This window comes from Podarcis cretensis, assembly GCF_951804945.1.
Source record: "Podarcis cretensis genome assembly, chromosome: 14".
NCBI lineage: Eukaryota > Metazoa > Chordata > Lepidosauria > Squamata > Lacertidae > Podarcis > Podarcis cretensis.
Window position 1 is genome coordinate 24,506,915 of NC_137183.1, and position 16,000 is coordinate 24,522,914.

The following is a 16,000-nucleotide window of genomic DNA, read 5'->3' on the forward strand; positions in this document are numbered from 1 at the left end:
GTTTTTCACTCAAAATACCCCAGGTTAAGTTTCTAGATGGCACAGGTAACATTCCCTGGCATCAGCGAAGACAATGTTGAGCTGGCATAACATTGAGCCACTACAGTGTAGTGACTAAGAAGCTGGAAGCTGGGTTATGAAAGAGGAAGACCCTGATTCAAGTCTTGCCTCTGCCACAAACCCTCTCAGAAGCTCCTCTCTCCTGGTCTCTGACACCGCCCCCCACCATTTGTAATGTGTGCTGCAGGGAGATAATACAGACTTTACATGCGACAGTGTTTGGGTGCCTGTGGGCCTCCAGATATTGAGTGGACTCCAACTCCCATCAGTCTAACCCAATTATGCTCCTGCAGGGTGACTGGTTCCTTATCACTGTCTGAAGAGGCAAGGATTACAAGAAGACCATGCATAGCAAGTGCTTTGAAGCCTTAGAAGTGCTGCACCAATGCTAAATCTTACTGTTATCAAGCTCAATCAAGCATCCAGAACATTTCCCAGCCTGGGGGCCATTTTCACTTCTAGGCAAACTTTTTTTTTTTTTAAACTGGGGAGTGGGTGGGTGGGTGGAGCCAGAAACAAAAGCGAGGGGAATAACAGGTGTTACTGGTATATCTGTTCAGCAAGTTAATTTCTACACACACAGTCACACACTGCCCTCCGTCCAGGCAAGCAAGAGGCCTGATTAGACTTCAGTGGCACATTCCAGCCAAGCCAAAAATGCTCAAGAAGAGTGTTGGGGTAGAAAGGGGTGTGGCCTGGGGAGATTCTTGGGGGCCAGGGAGAGAGGTCTGGAGGGCCACATTCAGTCTCTGGTCATGAGGTTCCCTGTCCTTAAGGTAGATGGAACAATGGGCAGATATAGTATGTCTGCTTCCTAAGATCACATATCCTACAAAAAGGCCTCATTTATTTATTTAGCTCGGACCAGCAAGAAAACTGCATTGCAAAGCCTGCTGCCCTGCTGGCCTCCTCCAGCACCTGACTTGCCCGTCCTGATTTGCAGCATAGCTTGCTGCTCCTAGCATGATTTCCTCCCCCTTCCTGCCCCCTGAGCAGAAACTGGAGCAAAGTTTAGCAGAAATGCATGTCATTGAATGGAGCTGAAAAGAAGGAAGAGGCAAGTGATAAGATCAGAGCCTGCAGCGCCTTGTTTATGAGAACATCCTCTGTGTAATATATGTCTGGACTAGGTGAAAGGATGGTGTCACCCCCAACATATTTTAAATGCTGCGACTGTCAGGCAAAAAGACAATGATGTACAAGTTTATACAAAACACGCACACACAAAAATATGGCATGCAGCAAGGAGAGTTTTCACAAGTGAGGCTCCTGCTTCTGTGGAGTTTGCAATGCAAAACTTAAAAACGAAGACGGCATTGGTTAAAATGTTTATTTGTGTTACAAATAGCCAGTCTCTTTGCTTTTCCTTCTGTGTGAAACAACACTTCGAGACTGGTGAAAAGGTGACTTCATATGTGAAAACATCTTTATAGGGTCAGAACCTCACCATACATTTAAAGCACTATTATACCACCTGAACAACCATGGAGAATCCTGTGACTTGTAGTTTGTTAAGAGTTGTTTAGAGATGCCTATTCCCCTCACAGAACTACAATTCTCTGGGTTCACAGGGGAGAAGGGTTGATTTTTAACCCACTCTGAAAACTGTAGCTTTGTGTGGGGAATAAGGGTCTCCTAACAACCCATAACAACCCTTAACAAACAGTTGCCATGTGCATTTTAATTTGCTGTCCTTGTCTGCTCAGTGCAGACAATGGAAGATTCTCCTCTACATCTCACCACTCTTCAGAACTCCCTAGCAAGGCTGGTGCCAGCAACTAGCATCTTCTGGTAATTTCCAGATCCCAGCAGTCAGGCCCCTGACAAGGCTTGTCTTGCCTTTTCCTCAATTGCCCCACCCCCTGACCAGGAAGATAATAATAATAATAATAAATTTTATTTATATCCCGCCCTCCCCAGCCGAAACCAGGCTCAGGGCAGCTAACAACACTAAAGTAGTGCAACATTATAAAAACATTATAAAAATTAATTAAAATCAAAATTGATGGCAACCATAAACTAAAGTTTTGTAAAGATTGCCAAAGGAGGGAGTCAGGCTGCGCCCTGACCAAAGGCCTGGCGGAACAGCTCTGTCTTGCAGGCCCTGCGGAAAGATGTCAAGTCCTGCAGGGCCCTTGTCTCTTGTGACAGAGCATTCCACCAGGTTGGAGCCGCAGCTGAAAAAGCCCTGGCTCTAGTTGAGGCCAGCCTAACCTCTCTGTGGCCTGGGACCTTCAAGATGTTTTTATTTGAAGGCCGTAAGTTCCTCTGTGGGGCATACCAGGAGAGGCGGTCCCGTAGGTATGAGGGTCCTAGGCCGTATAGGACTTTGAAGGTTAAAACCAGCACCTTAAACCTGATCCTGTACTCCACCGGGAGCCAGTGCAGCTGGTATAGCACCGGATGAATGTGATCTCGCAGCGAAGACCCCGTAAGGAGTCTCGCTGCGGCATTCTGCACCCGCTGGAGTTTTTGGGTCAGTCTCAAGGGCAGCCCCATGTAGAGCGAGTTACAATATGTGCCATGTGGCCAGATTTAGCCACCCTTATAATTTCCTGAACCTATGTGCCTATTGCTGGCCACTCAGCACTGCTTTCAGCCAGGTAAGCCAAACCAGACCCACTGACAACCTCAGCCGAGTTTCTGGAAACTACAGGAGGGATGGCGGCTGTGCCCTCATGCTCAGTTCCTGCTTGTGGATTTCCTAAAGACATCTGGTTGGCCACTGTGAGAACAGGATGTTGGACTAGATGGGCTACTGATCCAGCAGGCTCTTTTGACGTTCTTATGATGGGCGCTGCCAGATGATGCATTGTCCAGGGCCCTCTCAAATCTGGAACCCTTTCCGCCCCTCTAGGGTTTTCTCTGGGAGGCCCATCTCATGTGGGAAGAACTGCCAGTTTAGCTAATGCAAAGTTCTTTGAAGGATGTGTTTTCAACTTCCAGGTCCCCCTTCAACCCTTTCCTCCAAAAAATAAAAGAACAGGATTCCTGGAGCAGAACATAGGGTCTCTGAGTGGAAACCTACACCCTCATTGGCTTAATTTAAAGACCCACAGTAAGGCTCCCTGCCTCTTTCAGGAAGATCTTTGCTTTACTCTTAGTAAAGTCACCACACAAAGCAGCCTATTACTTATGCATTCTCTCTCCCTGTCCCCCCCCCCACCATTGCCTCGTTCCCCATACACAAGAAGGTGAAAATAATAGAATAAACATCATATACTTCATTATGATATCGGTTTACACTTCTAGCGCGCACAGAAAGAGGCCATTTCATCAAGCTAATTGCCTGAAAGTAAAAGAGAGGGAACTTTGGCTATTAGTCTATTATGGGGCTTTTTTCTTAATCACAAATAGGGGGCTGTGGATCCCCAGGGAGGATGTGTATTTCTAATTTACAATTGAACCACAGATCCAAGCAATCAATCTTGGGCAGCACTTTTACAGTATAATTGCTGCAACATCACAAATAAGAGAGAGTCAACGCCGAGTTTCAGCTTAGAGGTAGAGGATATTTACTAGGCATTGGTTTAGGATGGGGAGGGGGGACAGAGAGTCACACACACACACACAGACTCCACAGCCATGAATATGCAATGAGGGCTCATTAGTGCCCTTGTGTTGCCATGACGAATGGCATTATCCCCAGACCGGTGCGGCCTAAACATGAATTTTATAACGACCCATTTATCATGACTTGTCATGGGCTTCTTTACTGTATCTTCCAGTAGCTTCTGTACCTTTCTTCACGTTGACATCAGAATTCTCCCTCTGCTCTTCTACCATTGACTTGATTATGGGCTCTTAGTTCTCTTTAAACAGTGAATGCTTATATAAAAATACATGCAAGGTCAGCAAGATGCTTCCACAATGGTAGAACTCATGGAACAGGTGGTCTCTGGGTCAGGAAGAGAGGTGTGCTTGTCCAGAGTTGTGGCAGGGTGGGTCAAAGATCCATTACTATTTCTGCAGCAGGGTCCTTGTCTCAAGCATGCTAGGGCTGCCCAGTCAGCATGAAAGGAGAGGGTTTTAGCGACTGAGAATAAGTCTTCTCACCCTTTGTGCTGATTGGAGCCAATCAGAGTGAAAGGAGGTGAGTCAGCCACTGAGGACTGGTGCCCAGCGTCATTCTGAAGAATGATAGAACACTGAGGGAAGAGCACTAGAATCCAGCAGTGAAGTTGGATGGTGGGAAATTCAGGCCTGACAAAAAGGACTTCTTGATATAGTGCATAGTGAAATTATGGCATTTGCCATCAAAGCCCTGCCAGTGCTGGCCAGTGGTTAGGATTGCAGCCTAATAGGATCTATGGCAAGTAGTAATAATTTATGAAATGGCAGCTTTAAGATGGGAGCTGCTTTCCTACCACTTTTCTCCAGGGTTGCTCCATTGGTAACTCCAAGGTGTTGATCAGAGGAAAGAAAACTAAACACATAAATAAGAAGAAGAGGAGAGAGGAAGTAAACAAGAAACTGTCCATGGGACATTCCAACTTTAGGCTTGGAAGCAAACGGAAGAGGTTTAGAGCAAACAATTTGCTATAGAATGTTATGTAAGATTTTAGATTCCTGGGACAGTAAGATAAAGAAAGAATTTAGTCTCGATATCCTTCTGGTAAAACTTGCCAGTTAGCTATGCACAGCTTGATATGCTAGTGTTCTCTCTTTCCTCACTCCCTAAAAAAGGTTGCAATCTCCCCTTGCATATTTTGTTTCCCCCTTTTCCTTAACAAACAGGATGGAGCAGGCAAATTATATCCCTGTTTGCTCCACACTGGGTCCTTGCAAGCTGCTCTTTAAAAAAAATAAATTCAAATATTTCAGCTGTTCAATTTGAGAGAAGTTAACACTTTGCTAATTACAACCCGACTTAAAATAAGCAAGGCAAGCCCTCTTTGCCTTCTCTGCCACCGCTGTCTTTACTGACATCTTCAGTCATTAATGAGTTAATAAGAATCTCGGCCTCATCTGCGGAAAGATAAGGCTAGAAAGAAAGAAGAGCATTGTACACATAATGACAGGTTCCCTGTTGCCTCCTAAGATGCCATGGGTCAGCCATGTTAAGAATGTGTGTGTCCAATCATCTGCTGATGTTTATCAGAGGGGCCTGGAGCGCAACCTGACACAGGGCAGTTGGGGAGTTACAATGAATAAAGAATGGCTCCCCTGGCTTGTTGGCGGCTGTGTGAGAGCGCAAGGGGAGGGCGAGGAGGGGTGAGCTATATATACTAAAACACGATGACATGAGCAATCAGTAAAGCAATTACAAGACAAGTTATTGGATGAAGATGGCGCAAGGCTTCTGGGGCACTTTGAACATGGGATCTGGGGCGGTCCAGCTCGCCACAAGAGGAGGGCTTAACTCTTCAAGCACCTGGATGAATGTCTAACCCTACAGGTCACAGTGGCAGCAAGGGGAAATGACGGGCATGGCATTGCCCGGAAGTGTTGGGCGTTGATGTAGCACTGTGTAACTTGTGGTTTCCAAGTCTGAATATAGTGCAACTCTTGGGGATTAGGAACCAGGGCAGGCTCAAGGTTGCTGTGTTAATTCACAGAGCCCTGAACAACTTGGGACCAAATTAGCTTAAGGACCACTTGATTCTTTATGCTCCACCTCAATTGCTGAGACTCTTTGAAGGGGCACTTTGGGCGGTCCCCCATGTCCCTGAGGGTTAGTTGACCTTTACCAAGAGCTGATCCTTTAGTGTGCCTTTGGAACTCCTTGTCAATAGAAAGCTAGCAGGAGTCATCCCTGCTTTCTTTAAAAATCTGTATTTTTTCAGACTGGCCTTTGACCCGTGATCATTTCTTTACCAACCAGTTTTTCTTCTTTTCTTTACCAACCAGTTCTTACTGATATTATTGCAGTTTTGTGGATTTTTTTTTTATACACTGCCTTCTTGTATTTCCTATGCAATTGATAAATATTTTAACAAATAAAATAAACCTAGTAATGTAGGAAGTTGCCTTCTACCAAATCAAGACTATTGCTTCATTTAGCTCAGTATTGGCTACGCAGAGATATGTCCATATCATGAGACTTGGTTTGTAGATTCTGAAATATTGTTTCCTTTGTTCTATCATTGCACGAAGATTGATGCTGCTGAATTTAGTGCCGCCCTCTCTCCTGGTCAATTTTATAGCCCTTATGGCTGTACACAGAGATTTGTAATAAGGTGTGGCCATCATGCACGCACTGTTGGCAAACGCTCTTGGGGAGATGGCGACCCCCCCAGAAATTACCAGGCTATAAGGTAAGTCTATGATCTCACTCTTTGCCAAGGAGAACCTAAGGGGATTTTGTTTCTGACACCCCTGTCAATTGAAAATGAACAAAACCAATGCATGTTGACTCATGACATTGGGTGTCATGTTACTTCCTGCTGCACATGTTCTTCAGACTTATAGAGGTTACTGGTTTAAGGGAGTCATTGTTAGGTTAGGGCTGTGTTAGTTGTATAAACCAGAGTTGGTAAACCTCAGCCCCAGGGGGTCAAATATGCCCCTCCAGGTCTCTCTGTTTCTCTCTTGGGGTCCTTCCCAGACATATCCTGGTTCTACCTGGATGAAGGTGGGAGTATGTGTGTGTATCCTACTATACAAAGCTAAGAGTCACAATTACCACTTTTCCTCTGCCCCACCAACTTTTGTCTTTTATTCTGCACACCACTGGCATGTGGCTCCTGAAAGACTGTCAGCAAGGCAATGCGGCCCCCAGGCTGAAAAATGTTCCTCACCTTTGATATAAATAAAAGTAAAACAACTAAAACTAGTAATAATATCAGTGTGGCCAAGGTCTGAATAATTAAAGAACCCGGGATGGGAGGTGGGATGGGGGGAGGCCCTCAGTAGGAATTTTAAATAAAGGCTGTTTGCTTTAGAGCTAAGAGACTTCTTCAAAGGCTTTCTCCCCACACCCATAGATTTTTAAAAATCGTCTGAGCATTTAAAAGTGTATTTCTCTTGCATATTCCTAACACATGCTTTCCTTAAACATAAATCCTGCACCGACCTAGGACTGTTCATTAAATAACAAGCAGGGTTGTGGGTTGTTGCCTTTTTTTAAAAAAAAAAATCCAACAGTTTAAGAACTCCTTCTTCTTTAATTTGAAAATTAACTTGTTGCCTAAAGGTAACACTTCTCCGTTGACAAAATAATGGTAAGAGATTGACCTTTTCATGAATGGATTACAGGCAAGAAATAATATACTTTGTCACAGAGCATTAACTGTGCCTGTTGAAAAGGTAAAGACTGTGTACAGAGCTTATGATGTCAGTGGCTCCCTTAAAAATATTAATTATGTCAGTTAAAACACTTGAAGTCGTTGAGTCAGTGTCACATCCTGATGACTGGCATCTCTTAAATTCTCCTGCTTACAGCTCCATCTCAAAGAAAACAAAAGTAGTCATTGGGGGCGGGGGAGGGAGGAAGAGAATCCCCCTTTCTGTTCCTGAACCCAAGAGGCTGCTGCAATATGAACAGCAAATGTGGAATTCTTCTAAGGAGGTGGGGGAGAGAATTTAGTCCTGATTTGTGATGGGTATCATGTTACCTTCAGCTGCACATGTTCTTAAGACTTGTGGATGTTATTGGTTGAAGTGGGGGGTTATTTTCTGTACCGTGTTAGATCTACACATTGCTTATTTGAATGCAGAATCTGGGCCCCTTTGGACCACATCTGATTTTTTTTTGTTTGTGCATGTAACAGGCTATGCTTTATTTATTTATTCTGATTTAGAAAGATTTATAAACTCCCTAATCAAACAGCTCTCTAAGCTGTGTACACAATAAAACTGCAGATAAGACACAGCTAAAAGCCACAAAACTAAAAAAAAACAAATATAAGTAAGACAATTATAATTAAAGCACAGATAAAATCAGTAAAACTTTTAGAACCAAGATAGGTAACTGAATTATATGTTCTGGGTTGGCTTGCATCTAAAACCACTTAGTGAGGCTGCCTGCTTAATGTCAAAGGACTCTGAAAGACCTCCTGCCCTGTGTAGATCTCATTTATTTATTTAATACCTGGCTCTTCCTCCACAAAGAGCCCAGAGCAGCAAACAGAAACACAAGCTAAAAACAACAAAAAGCAAAAGCATTCTAAAACATTTAAAACATTCAAAAATCTATTGCAATTAAAAGCATCTAAAAGCAGTTTCTGTTACCCCCCCCCCCACATTATTCCATGCAGTGGTCACGGGGCTGGCCAGAACAGTCACCAACTGCAAGCGTGAACGGGAATGTTTTCAAATTCCTCCTGAAAGTTAATGATGATGGAGACAGGCACACCTTGCTGGGGAGGGCATTCCACAACTGGGGAAACCAGGGAAGAACACTGGGATCAGTTGGATTTGGCACTGCATCCTGCATAGGGTGGTAACTGGAAAAAGTCATCTTCTAGTATTGACACTATATAGGGCATATATAAAATGGGACTTAGAAGGATATTGTATTAGATACCTGGGGGCCAGATTGTTGTGGGTGGAAGTGTCTGAAACTGACCCCTGAAGAAGAAGCACCTGGCCTCATCCTGGGACACTACCCTCCTTCCCAGACAGAGTGCATATGCAGAGGAGAACAGTAGAATAGATGTACCTGGTCTGCCCCTACCTAAAGCACTCTCTTTCTCTGCCTTAGGGATAAAGTCAGGCAACAGTTCTGGATGCAGGAAAAGCAGCTAAAAGCAACATTGGGAAAAGGCAGTAGCACTCCCACCTTGTGGAACAAGACCCTCCTGGCAGTGGAGGGTGGCCCATTATAGCAAATGGGGCACTGCCCACTAACCTAAGCTTGTTCTCAGCCCCGCCCCCACCTGCCTGCCTTCCTACTTACAATCAGGGCAGAGGATAGCGCTGTCTGACAGGTTCCTCCTCTGTCTTAGTAATGTGTCTTGTAGAACTCAACAAGCAGGAGGATGGGGACAAAACTAGAATTAGTTGGCCCTGCCTGTCATCAGCTCTGGCTCCACCTACTTTTGGCTCCCTGTCTCCCACTCCAACAGTCTCCATGGACACCTGTTGCCCTGAGTCTATGGTGGCCATCTTCTGGGAGACTCTCTCTCTCCTCATGAAAATGAAAATTTGTCAGCATTTTAGAGAGAATTTTTCCTAACCTTCAGATTTTGTATGCACTTTTGACTTACAGACACATTTCTGCAAGCAATACCCCCCCTCCCCCCATTTATGCACATGGTTGGAGATCTGCCTTGCAAAATTTAGTGAACTTTGAATAGTGCAGGATATTGTTTCGGTATTGCATTTTGTTTCAATGCATTTGGTAGTTTCTCCTTTTAATGCAAACTGAATTGATTTTCTCCCCCATCTCTACTGAGGAGTGTGGCCTGTGGAAATGAGCTGTAGGGAGTTCCAATGGTCAGATATAAAGGCTTGCAGGGACCCCATTTGGCCTCAAAGCCTGAGGGTCCCCTTCTCTGATATAAAGAGATTCCACCCTCAAAGGAACAGGCAAATACGGAGCCTAGGCACTCATGGTGAGTTAATTCAGCAACACCAAGACCTGCATTAAACAATGTTTGGAAGATGAAGAGTTTAAAAGACCCTGAGAAATAAACAAAACAACAGGCATTCAACCTGGTACTGAAAAGACCACAAAGTGGGTGCGAGGGAGAATATTTCACAGCCAGGGAGCTAACACTGAAAGGGATTTCTCCAATAGTTACCCCTCACACTTTGCTTGCTGGGTGCACCCAAGAAGGGCTTTGGAGGATGATCTCTAGGTCCAGGTAAGTACACATAGGAAGAGACAATCCTCAGTGTAGAGCAATAGAATTGTAGAGTTGGAAGAGACACCAAGGTCATCTAGTCAAACGTCTTGCAATGCAGGAACCACAGCTAAAGAATCCCTGACAGATGGCCATTAAACCTCTGTTTAAAAACCTCCAGTGAAGGAGTGTCTGTCACCTTCCAAGGTAGTCCATTTCACTGTTGAACAGCTCTTGCCACTAAAAAGTTCTTCCTAATGTTTACTCAGAATCTCCTTCTTATCATTGGTTCGGGCCTGGGGAAACCTAGACAGATGGGTGGGTATAAACTAATAATAATAATAATAATAATCCTATCCTCTTGAGTAACAGGAAAGAAGCCCTTGTGACAGCCCTTCAGATATAAGAAGATGCCTATTGTATCACCTCTAGATCTTCTCTAGGTCAAAGATGCCTAATTCCCTCAACCATTCCTCATACGGCTTGGTTTCCAGACCCTTGTCCATCTTGGTTGCCCTCCTCTGCACACGTTCCAGCTTGTCAATCACCACCACCACCTTTCTTAAACTGTGGTGCCCAGAACTGGACACAGTGCTCCAGGTGGGGCATCTCACTTTGAACTGAGTTGGAAGATGGGCTGGAAAGGATGGCCCTTCCTTGCAGAAAATTTAGGCAGATAGGAAACTTTTTATGGGGACACTCCCAGCTCTACCTGAATTGCGAGGATCTTCATGCACAGCAGATGCTTTGCCACTGAACCAGGGCACTTCCACATAGTTCTCAAGTGCTGTCTCCATGATATGCGATAAATGTGCAAATGCCAAACATTCCTTCCTCTGTAGAGGTTCAGAAAAGTTCTACGCAGTGACTAAACCACACGGGTTTGGGGTTTATTATGCAGATGGATTCTGCACTCTTCTGTTTTTCACCCCCCTCCCTTTTATCCACTTTTTGTGGATAAAATGTTTTGAATTAGAATAGCTTACTCAAGGTCACTGAAGGCATATGGTCCTGCTCAAAACTTTAAACAAAACATTAGTTTTTACAACCCTTTGTAATTTGGTATTGTATACAACACGGTCATCGACGGGCTCACTGTAATCTTTTTCAGTGGGTGACAGAAATATGAGAGGCAAATTTATAAGCCATTTAGTGAAGCATTTAATCAATTTCATGCATAGGAAATAACTCCAATTGCTTTGCTTTATCAATCTTCCTTTTATTCCCCCACCCCGCCATCCTGCAGAAATGCTGTTGTCGTGCTTTCCAGATATACGGAAAAGCTGGAACAATTGATGACGGATGCAGACTCTTGCAGCGCATCAGGAAACTTCTGAGGACCAACTTAGTTTGCCATTCATTGCCAGCTTCAAGAATCCCATGTTTTTGGAAACTGTGAACAAGTTTCCAGGGAGGGTACAGGGAGGAAGAATTTTGAACATTTGCAGAGAGCAGCACAGCGCCATAGTTATTTATTAAACCCTCCTAGCCTAGAATGACCTCCTGACATTGCACAGAGAAGCAATTCCTAAAGTATCCACAATGGCTCAAACATATAAAGGTGATCTAGGTAGCTCTGCTGGGGTGCCAAAATTAGGAAGGGGCCATATCCCAAAGGCAGAACATATGTTTGGCATCCAGAAAGTTTCCACTCCAGGCTCCATGATCCTGACTTAAATCATGGGCAAGGGAGGGGGGAATTTCTGTTGAGAGCTGCATTCCCTCAGAGGTAATCTATTGGTAAGAGCAGGAAGCAAAAAATGGAGCCAGACCTAAATATACCATTTTTCTTTTTGCTGTTTGCTAACCTAGTCTCCCTCCACCCTCCCTCTCCCCAGGACTTTTTCTCCTCTCTCTTTCCCACCCAGGGAAGGGACAATTTTCTCTTGCTGGAGGTCTCAAATGATTGCTTGCAGAGACCTTATTTATTAACAAATAAATTTACACCATGTGCAACAATGGCTCTTATTCTTTATTATGCTGTTTTCATTCATTCATTCTTTTATTCTTTATTTAACCTTTTCAGTGTGGGTGGCGCTGTGGTCTAAACCACAGAGCCTATGGCTTGCCAATCGGAAGGTCGGTGCTTTGAATCCCCACGATGGGGTGAGCTCCCATTGCTCAGTCCTGGCTCCTGCCAACCTAGCAGTTCGAAAGCACGTCAAAGTGCAAGTAGATAAATAGGTACCACTCTGGTGGGAAGGTAAACAGCGTTTCTGTGCACTGCTCTGGTTCGCCAGAAGCAGCTTGTCATGCTGGCCACATGACCGTGAAGCTGTCTGCGGACAAACACTGGCTCCCTCAGCCTATAGAGCGAGATAAGCGTGCAACCCCAGAGTCGTCTGCGACTGGACTTAATGGTCAGGGGTACCTTTACCTTTTACCACATGGCTCCAGAGATCTGGGCTCCCATAATAATAGAATGTTTGACAAATGCGAAGAGCCACACGCTGACCACTGGATGTTTGTGCCTAAAGTGTTCCTTGGTAGTATAGGCTCATGTAGGTTCAGATTAGCGAAGAGCCATTGGGAGAGCTTATCTTTTCTGAATTTGGTTAGTCCTTTTAAAAAGCCTGCTCAGGATTGTGATCACTTCATTATTATGCATGGATCCTGGTCACAGTGACCCTTATTTCTCTGTCTCTGCCCCTTTTCATGCCACCCACCCCGCATCCACCAGCTAATGGCTTTGAGCAGAGTTGGAGAAATGTGAAAAGCATGCGGCAAATCGTACTAGATGAGCGTTCCCCATCCTAGTGCCCTCTAGATGCTTTGGACTACAACTCCCATCATGCTGGTTGGCACTGATGGAATCAAAAACTTATGGAAGACACCTGGTTGGTGAAGGCTGAGCTAGATGATCTGAAGGGGGAAAGGACAGAGAAACTAGATTTGTAGTTGCTCATTTTGACACGTTTATAGTACACTCCTCCTATGCATGTTTACTCAGAATTGTTGGTTTAGTAGGGCTTACTCACATATAGTGTGCTTAGGACTGTAGCATTAAAATGCAATTCTGTGCATGTTTACTCAGAAGTAAACCTGTCTGTGTTCAGCTGGGCTTACTCTAAGGACTGCAACTTTACTGTCAAGTCTACTCCAGCCTCGCAATAAAACCATCTCTCTCTCTGTTTTCAAAACATAGTATTTTATGGAAGTAATTTATATATGAAAAAGAAGGAGGCGATTCTCAATATTATCTTTATCTTCTAGACATAAAGTCACAAACAACTCCAGTAATCAAAATTTACTACAACTGTAATAGGTTTTGGCACCATTTATGTATTGCAAGAAATGTTAACACAATGTTGACTTCCTGAGCTAGGGCTAGAAAGTTTCTTTTCTTTTTTCTTTTTTAAAGCCCAATTTCATTATAAAACATATAGTGTATTCGTGGCTTTTATGATGTCGGAGAGATTAATTCTCATAAATAAGATTGCTTGTACCTTCTTCTAATGAAAAAGCCGACACTATCTGTGATGGTGCGCAAGCGAAATAAGAAGAAAAGTATTTCAGTATGTAATATGTGTGGCATCAGGGGCAATGGGCAATGAGGGCATAAATGCAGTAGGACAGCTGTGCTTGATTTCTATCTGTCACTGCATAATAATAATAATAATAATAATAATAATAATAATAATAATTTATATCCCGCCCATCTGGTGGCTCCCAAAAGAATATTAAAAATACGATAAAACATCAAACATTAAAAACTTCCCTAAACAGGGCTGCCTTCAGAAGTCAGATAGTTGTTTATTTCCTTGACATCTGATGGGAGGGCATTCCACGGGGCGGGTGCCACTACCAAGAAGGCCCTCTGCCTGCTTCCCTGTAACCTTACTTCTTGCAGGGAGGGAACTGCCAGAAGACCCTCTGAGCTGGACCTCAGTGTCCAGGCTGAAAGATGGGGGTGGAGACGCCATTTAGGGCTTTAAAGGTCAGCACCCACACTTTGAATTGTGCTCGGAAATGTACTGGGAGTCAATGTAGGTCTTGCAGGACCAGTGTTATGTGGTCTCGGCGGCCACCAGTCTAGCTGCTGCATTCTGCATAAAGAGATGGGTAGGCTATTAATAGAAATGGAGATACTTGATAACTTTTTCACTTTCTGGAAGGTTGCTGAGTCTTTCTGTCATGTCATTTAAATTAACTGGTGCAGCCATGTTCAAATTTGTAGTGATAGCACTCCTCAAGGAAGTTTCAAGTCCTCATGATGGAACAGAGGATTTTGGAGGTGGGGAGGGGGTGTTGTAGCACTGTGCCCTAGAAGACAAAAACCATTGAATTAAAGAAAGCCCTGACATTATTACAGCATTCTTTATTTCAAAAGATTTTGTATTTCTTTTCTAGATTGGGTCAAGGTGCAAATGATCAGTACACCATACATGGGAATACTGGTGCAGAGGAAACTGGGTGGGTATGGGAGATGCAAGGCAGCCTGTGGATTTGATAACCTCTCCTGCTAAAAACTGATCAATGGAATAATGGAGCAAGGCAGAGTTCACTGGCTGCCGGTACATTGATGCTGGCTACATACAAGAACTCTAGTTTTACTGGTTAGATCAGTAAATTACAGGCCCTAATGGAACCTGGATCAGCCAATTGGAAGTTTTCCTCAGAAGGTTCATTCTGCACATGCACCTCCCTGATTGGTCCCTCTATCCTGCCTCCTCCCATCACCAGTTCCTTCCTTTGGAATAGTCTCGTTGCCTTGCCCTCAGAAAGCAATTCTGTAAACATGGATTATGCGATATAAAGACCAGCTTTCCTCCACTACAATTATGTCCCTGGCTAATGGTAGTGTCTGGCCAGCTCGCTTCCTTGGCCATTTAAAGGGACACTCGCCCTGCTTTCCAAGTTGGCATCTATCAAAGAGACACATTGATTTCCTTTCTAGGGGGAAGCACATATTTCTTCCCTCTTCCTAAGTAGATAAATCTGACAGCTTTTAATCAAATGTAGTTGTTCACAAGTAGAGAAATGTTCCACCAGCGCAGAGCAAAACATTAAAAACACAACAAAAAAATAATCTGGTGGCAGCTTTGTTCTGGGCACCCTCCTCTTCCGCGACACACACCTGTGCTCTGAAAACCTAAGTGTATGCACGAGCCGTTAACATTTCAGAATGCCCCGAGGGCAGGTTTAACTTTACTACCCTCCCAACATAATACCTTCCTTGTAGTGGTAACCATGAATACTGCTATAGTTAAAGGTCTGCTAGTGGTTCCACCATAAACTCTCCTGTTTTCCAGGTTTTTACAACTCTGCCGTAAAAAAAACTCTCTCCAAGTTGCAGCTCAGCAAGGAAGACGGGATTCAGAGGGGGGTGGGAGAGGCAGGTGAGATACACACTGATCCATCTAGCTTGTAAAATTAGCTTTTCTTGTTTATAGATGTGCTTTCCTTCAGCTCGTGGGTATGATGCTGTGTATGCGTATGTGTGTGGAAGAAAAGCAGTCGAGCCAGCCACCCCCATCAAAACACAATCAAATTTCATCCAATCTAAAAAAGGTCAAAACATTCCCACTTTCTTTTTCTGGTTTAAGCTTGAGTACTAAAAGTCTGGCTAATCATTTTTTATTAAAATTTTCTATTACACATTTTCGACATTTATACATTAGCCAATTAAACAATACATCGAACGTCAACTTCCCTTCCCACTGCTTCCTTGGTTCCTTTTAATATCCCATTATTACTGCATATTCTGATTACTCCATATATAAAAGTCCAGCTAATCAGGTTGGCTGGGAATGTGTCCTAACAGGGCCGGGCCTATCATTAGGCAGAGTGAAGCAATTGCCTCGGGTGGCAATGTTCATTACACCTGATCCTCCTGAGCCTCCTAGGAAACACTTTCTGTTGGAGACCAAAGCTATATGCATCACAGGCCTATTATATACTCACTAAACTGCCTTGCTGCACTCAACTGCACTGAAGTAAGATTCAGCTGCCAGTCCAGTCAGCTTCTTCATCTGAAATTAGGAGGTCACCATCTTGTCCTTTGCCTCAGGAGCTCCTTGCTTTAAAAGATGCTTGGACTTAAGGTTGGGTGAAGATGTCAATTTTAGTTTCTGTCATAGCACTGGATCAGACTGCAATTAAAAGCGCATATGACTGAGTCCACATTCTGGGAACTGTAGTTTGCTAAGGGTGCTGAAAGTTGTTAGGTGACCCCTAGTCCTCTCACAGAGCAACAGTTCTCAGAGTGGCTT

The 16,000-nt window shown here is 44.0% G+C and overlaps 1 long non-coding RNA gene across 6 annotated transcripts in view; it reads left to right on the forward strand.

Annotated features, from left to right (window-relative positions):
* The window catches only part of LOC307203526, a 65,085-nt gene extending 49,717 nt beyond the window's left edge, over positions 1–15,368 (forward strand). For all 6 annotated transcript variants that reach the window (XR_013833236.1, XR_013833237.1, XR_013833238.1 and 3 more), the window contains 2 exons: positions 11,035–12,625; positions 14,139–15,368. This is a non-coding gene — a long non-coding RNA (uncharacterized lncRNA). The remainder of the gene's footprint in view (positions 1–11,034; positions 12,626–14,138) is intronic.
* Positions 15,369–16,000: the final 632 nt, after the last annotated feature.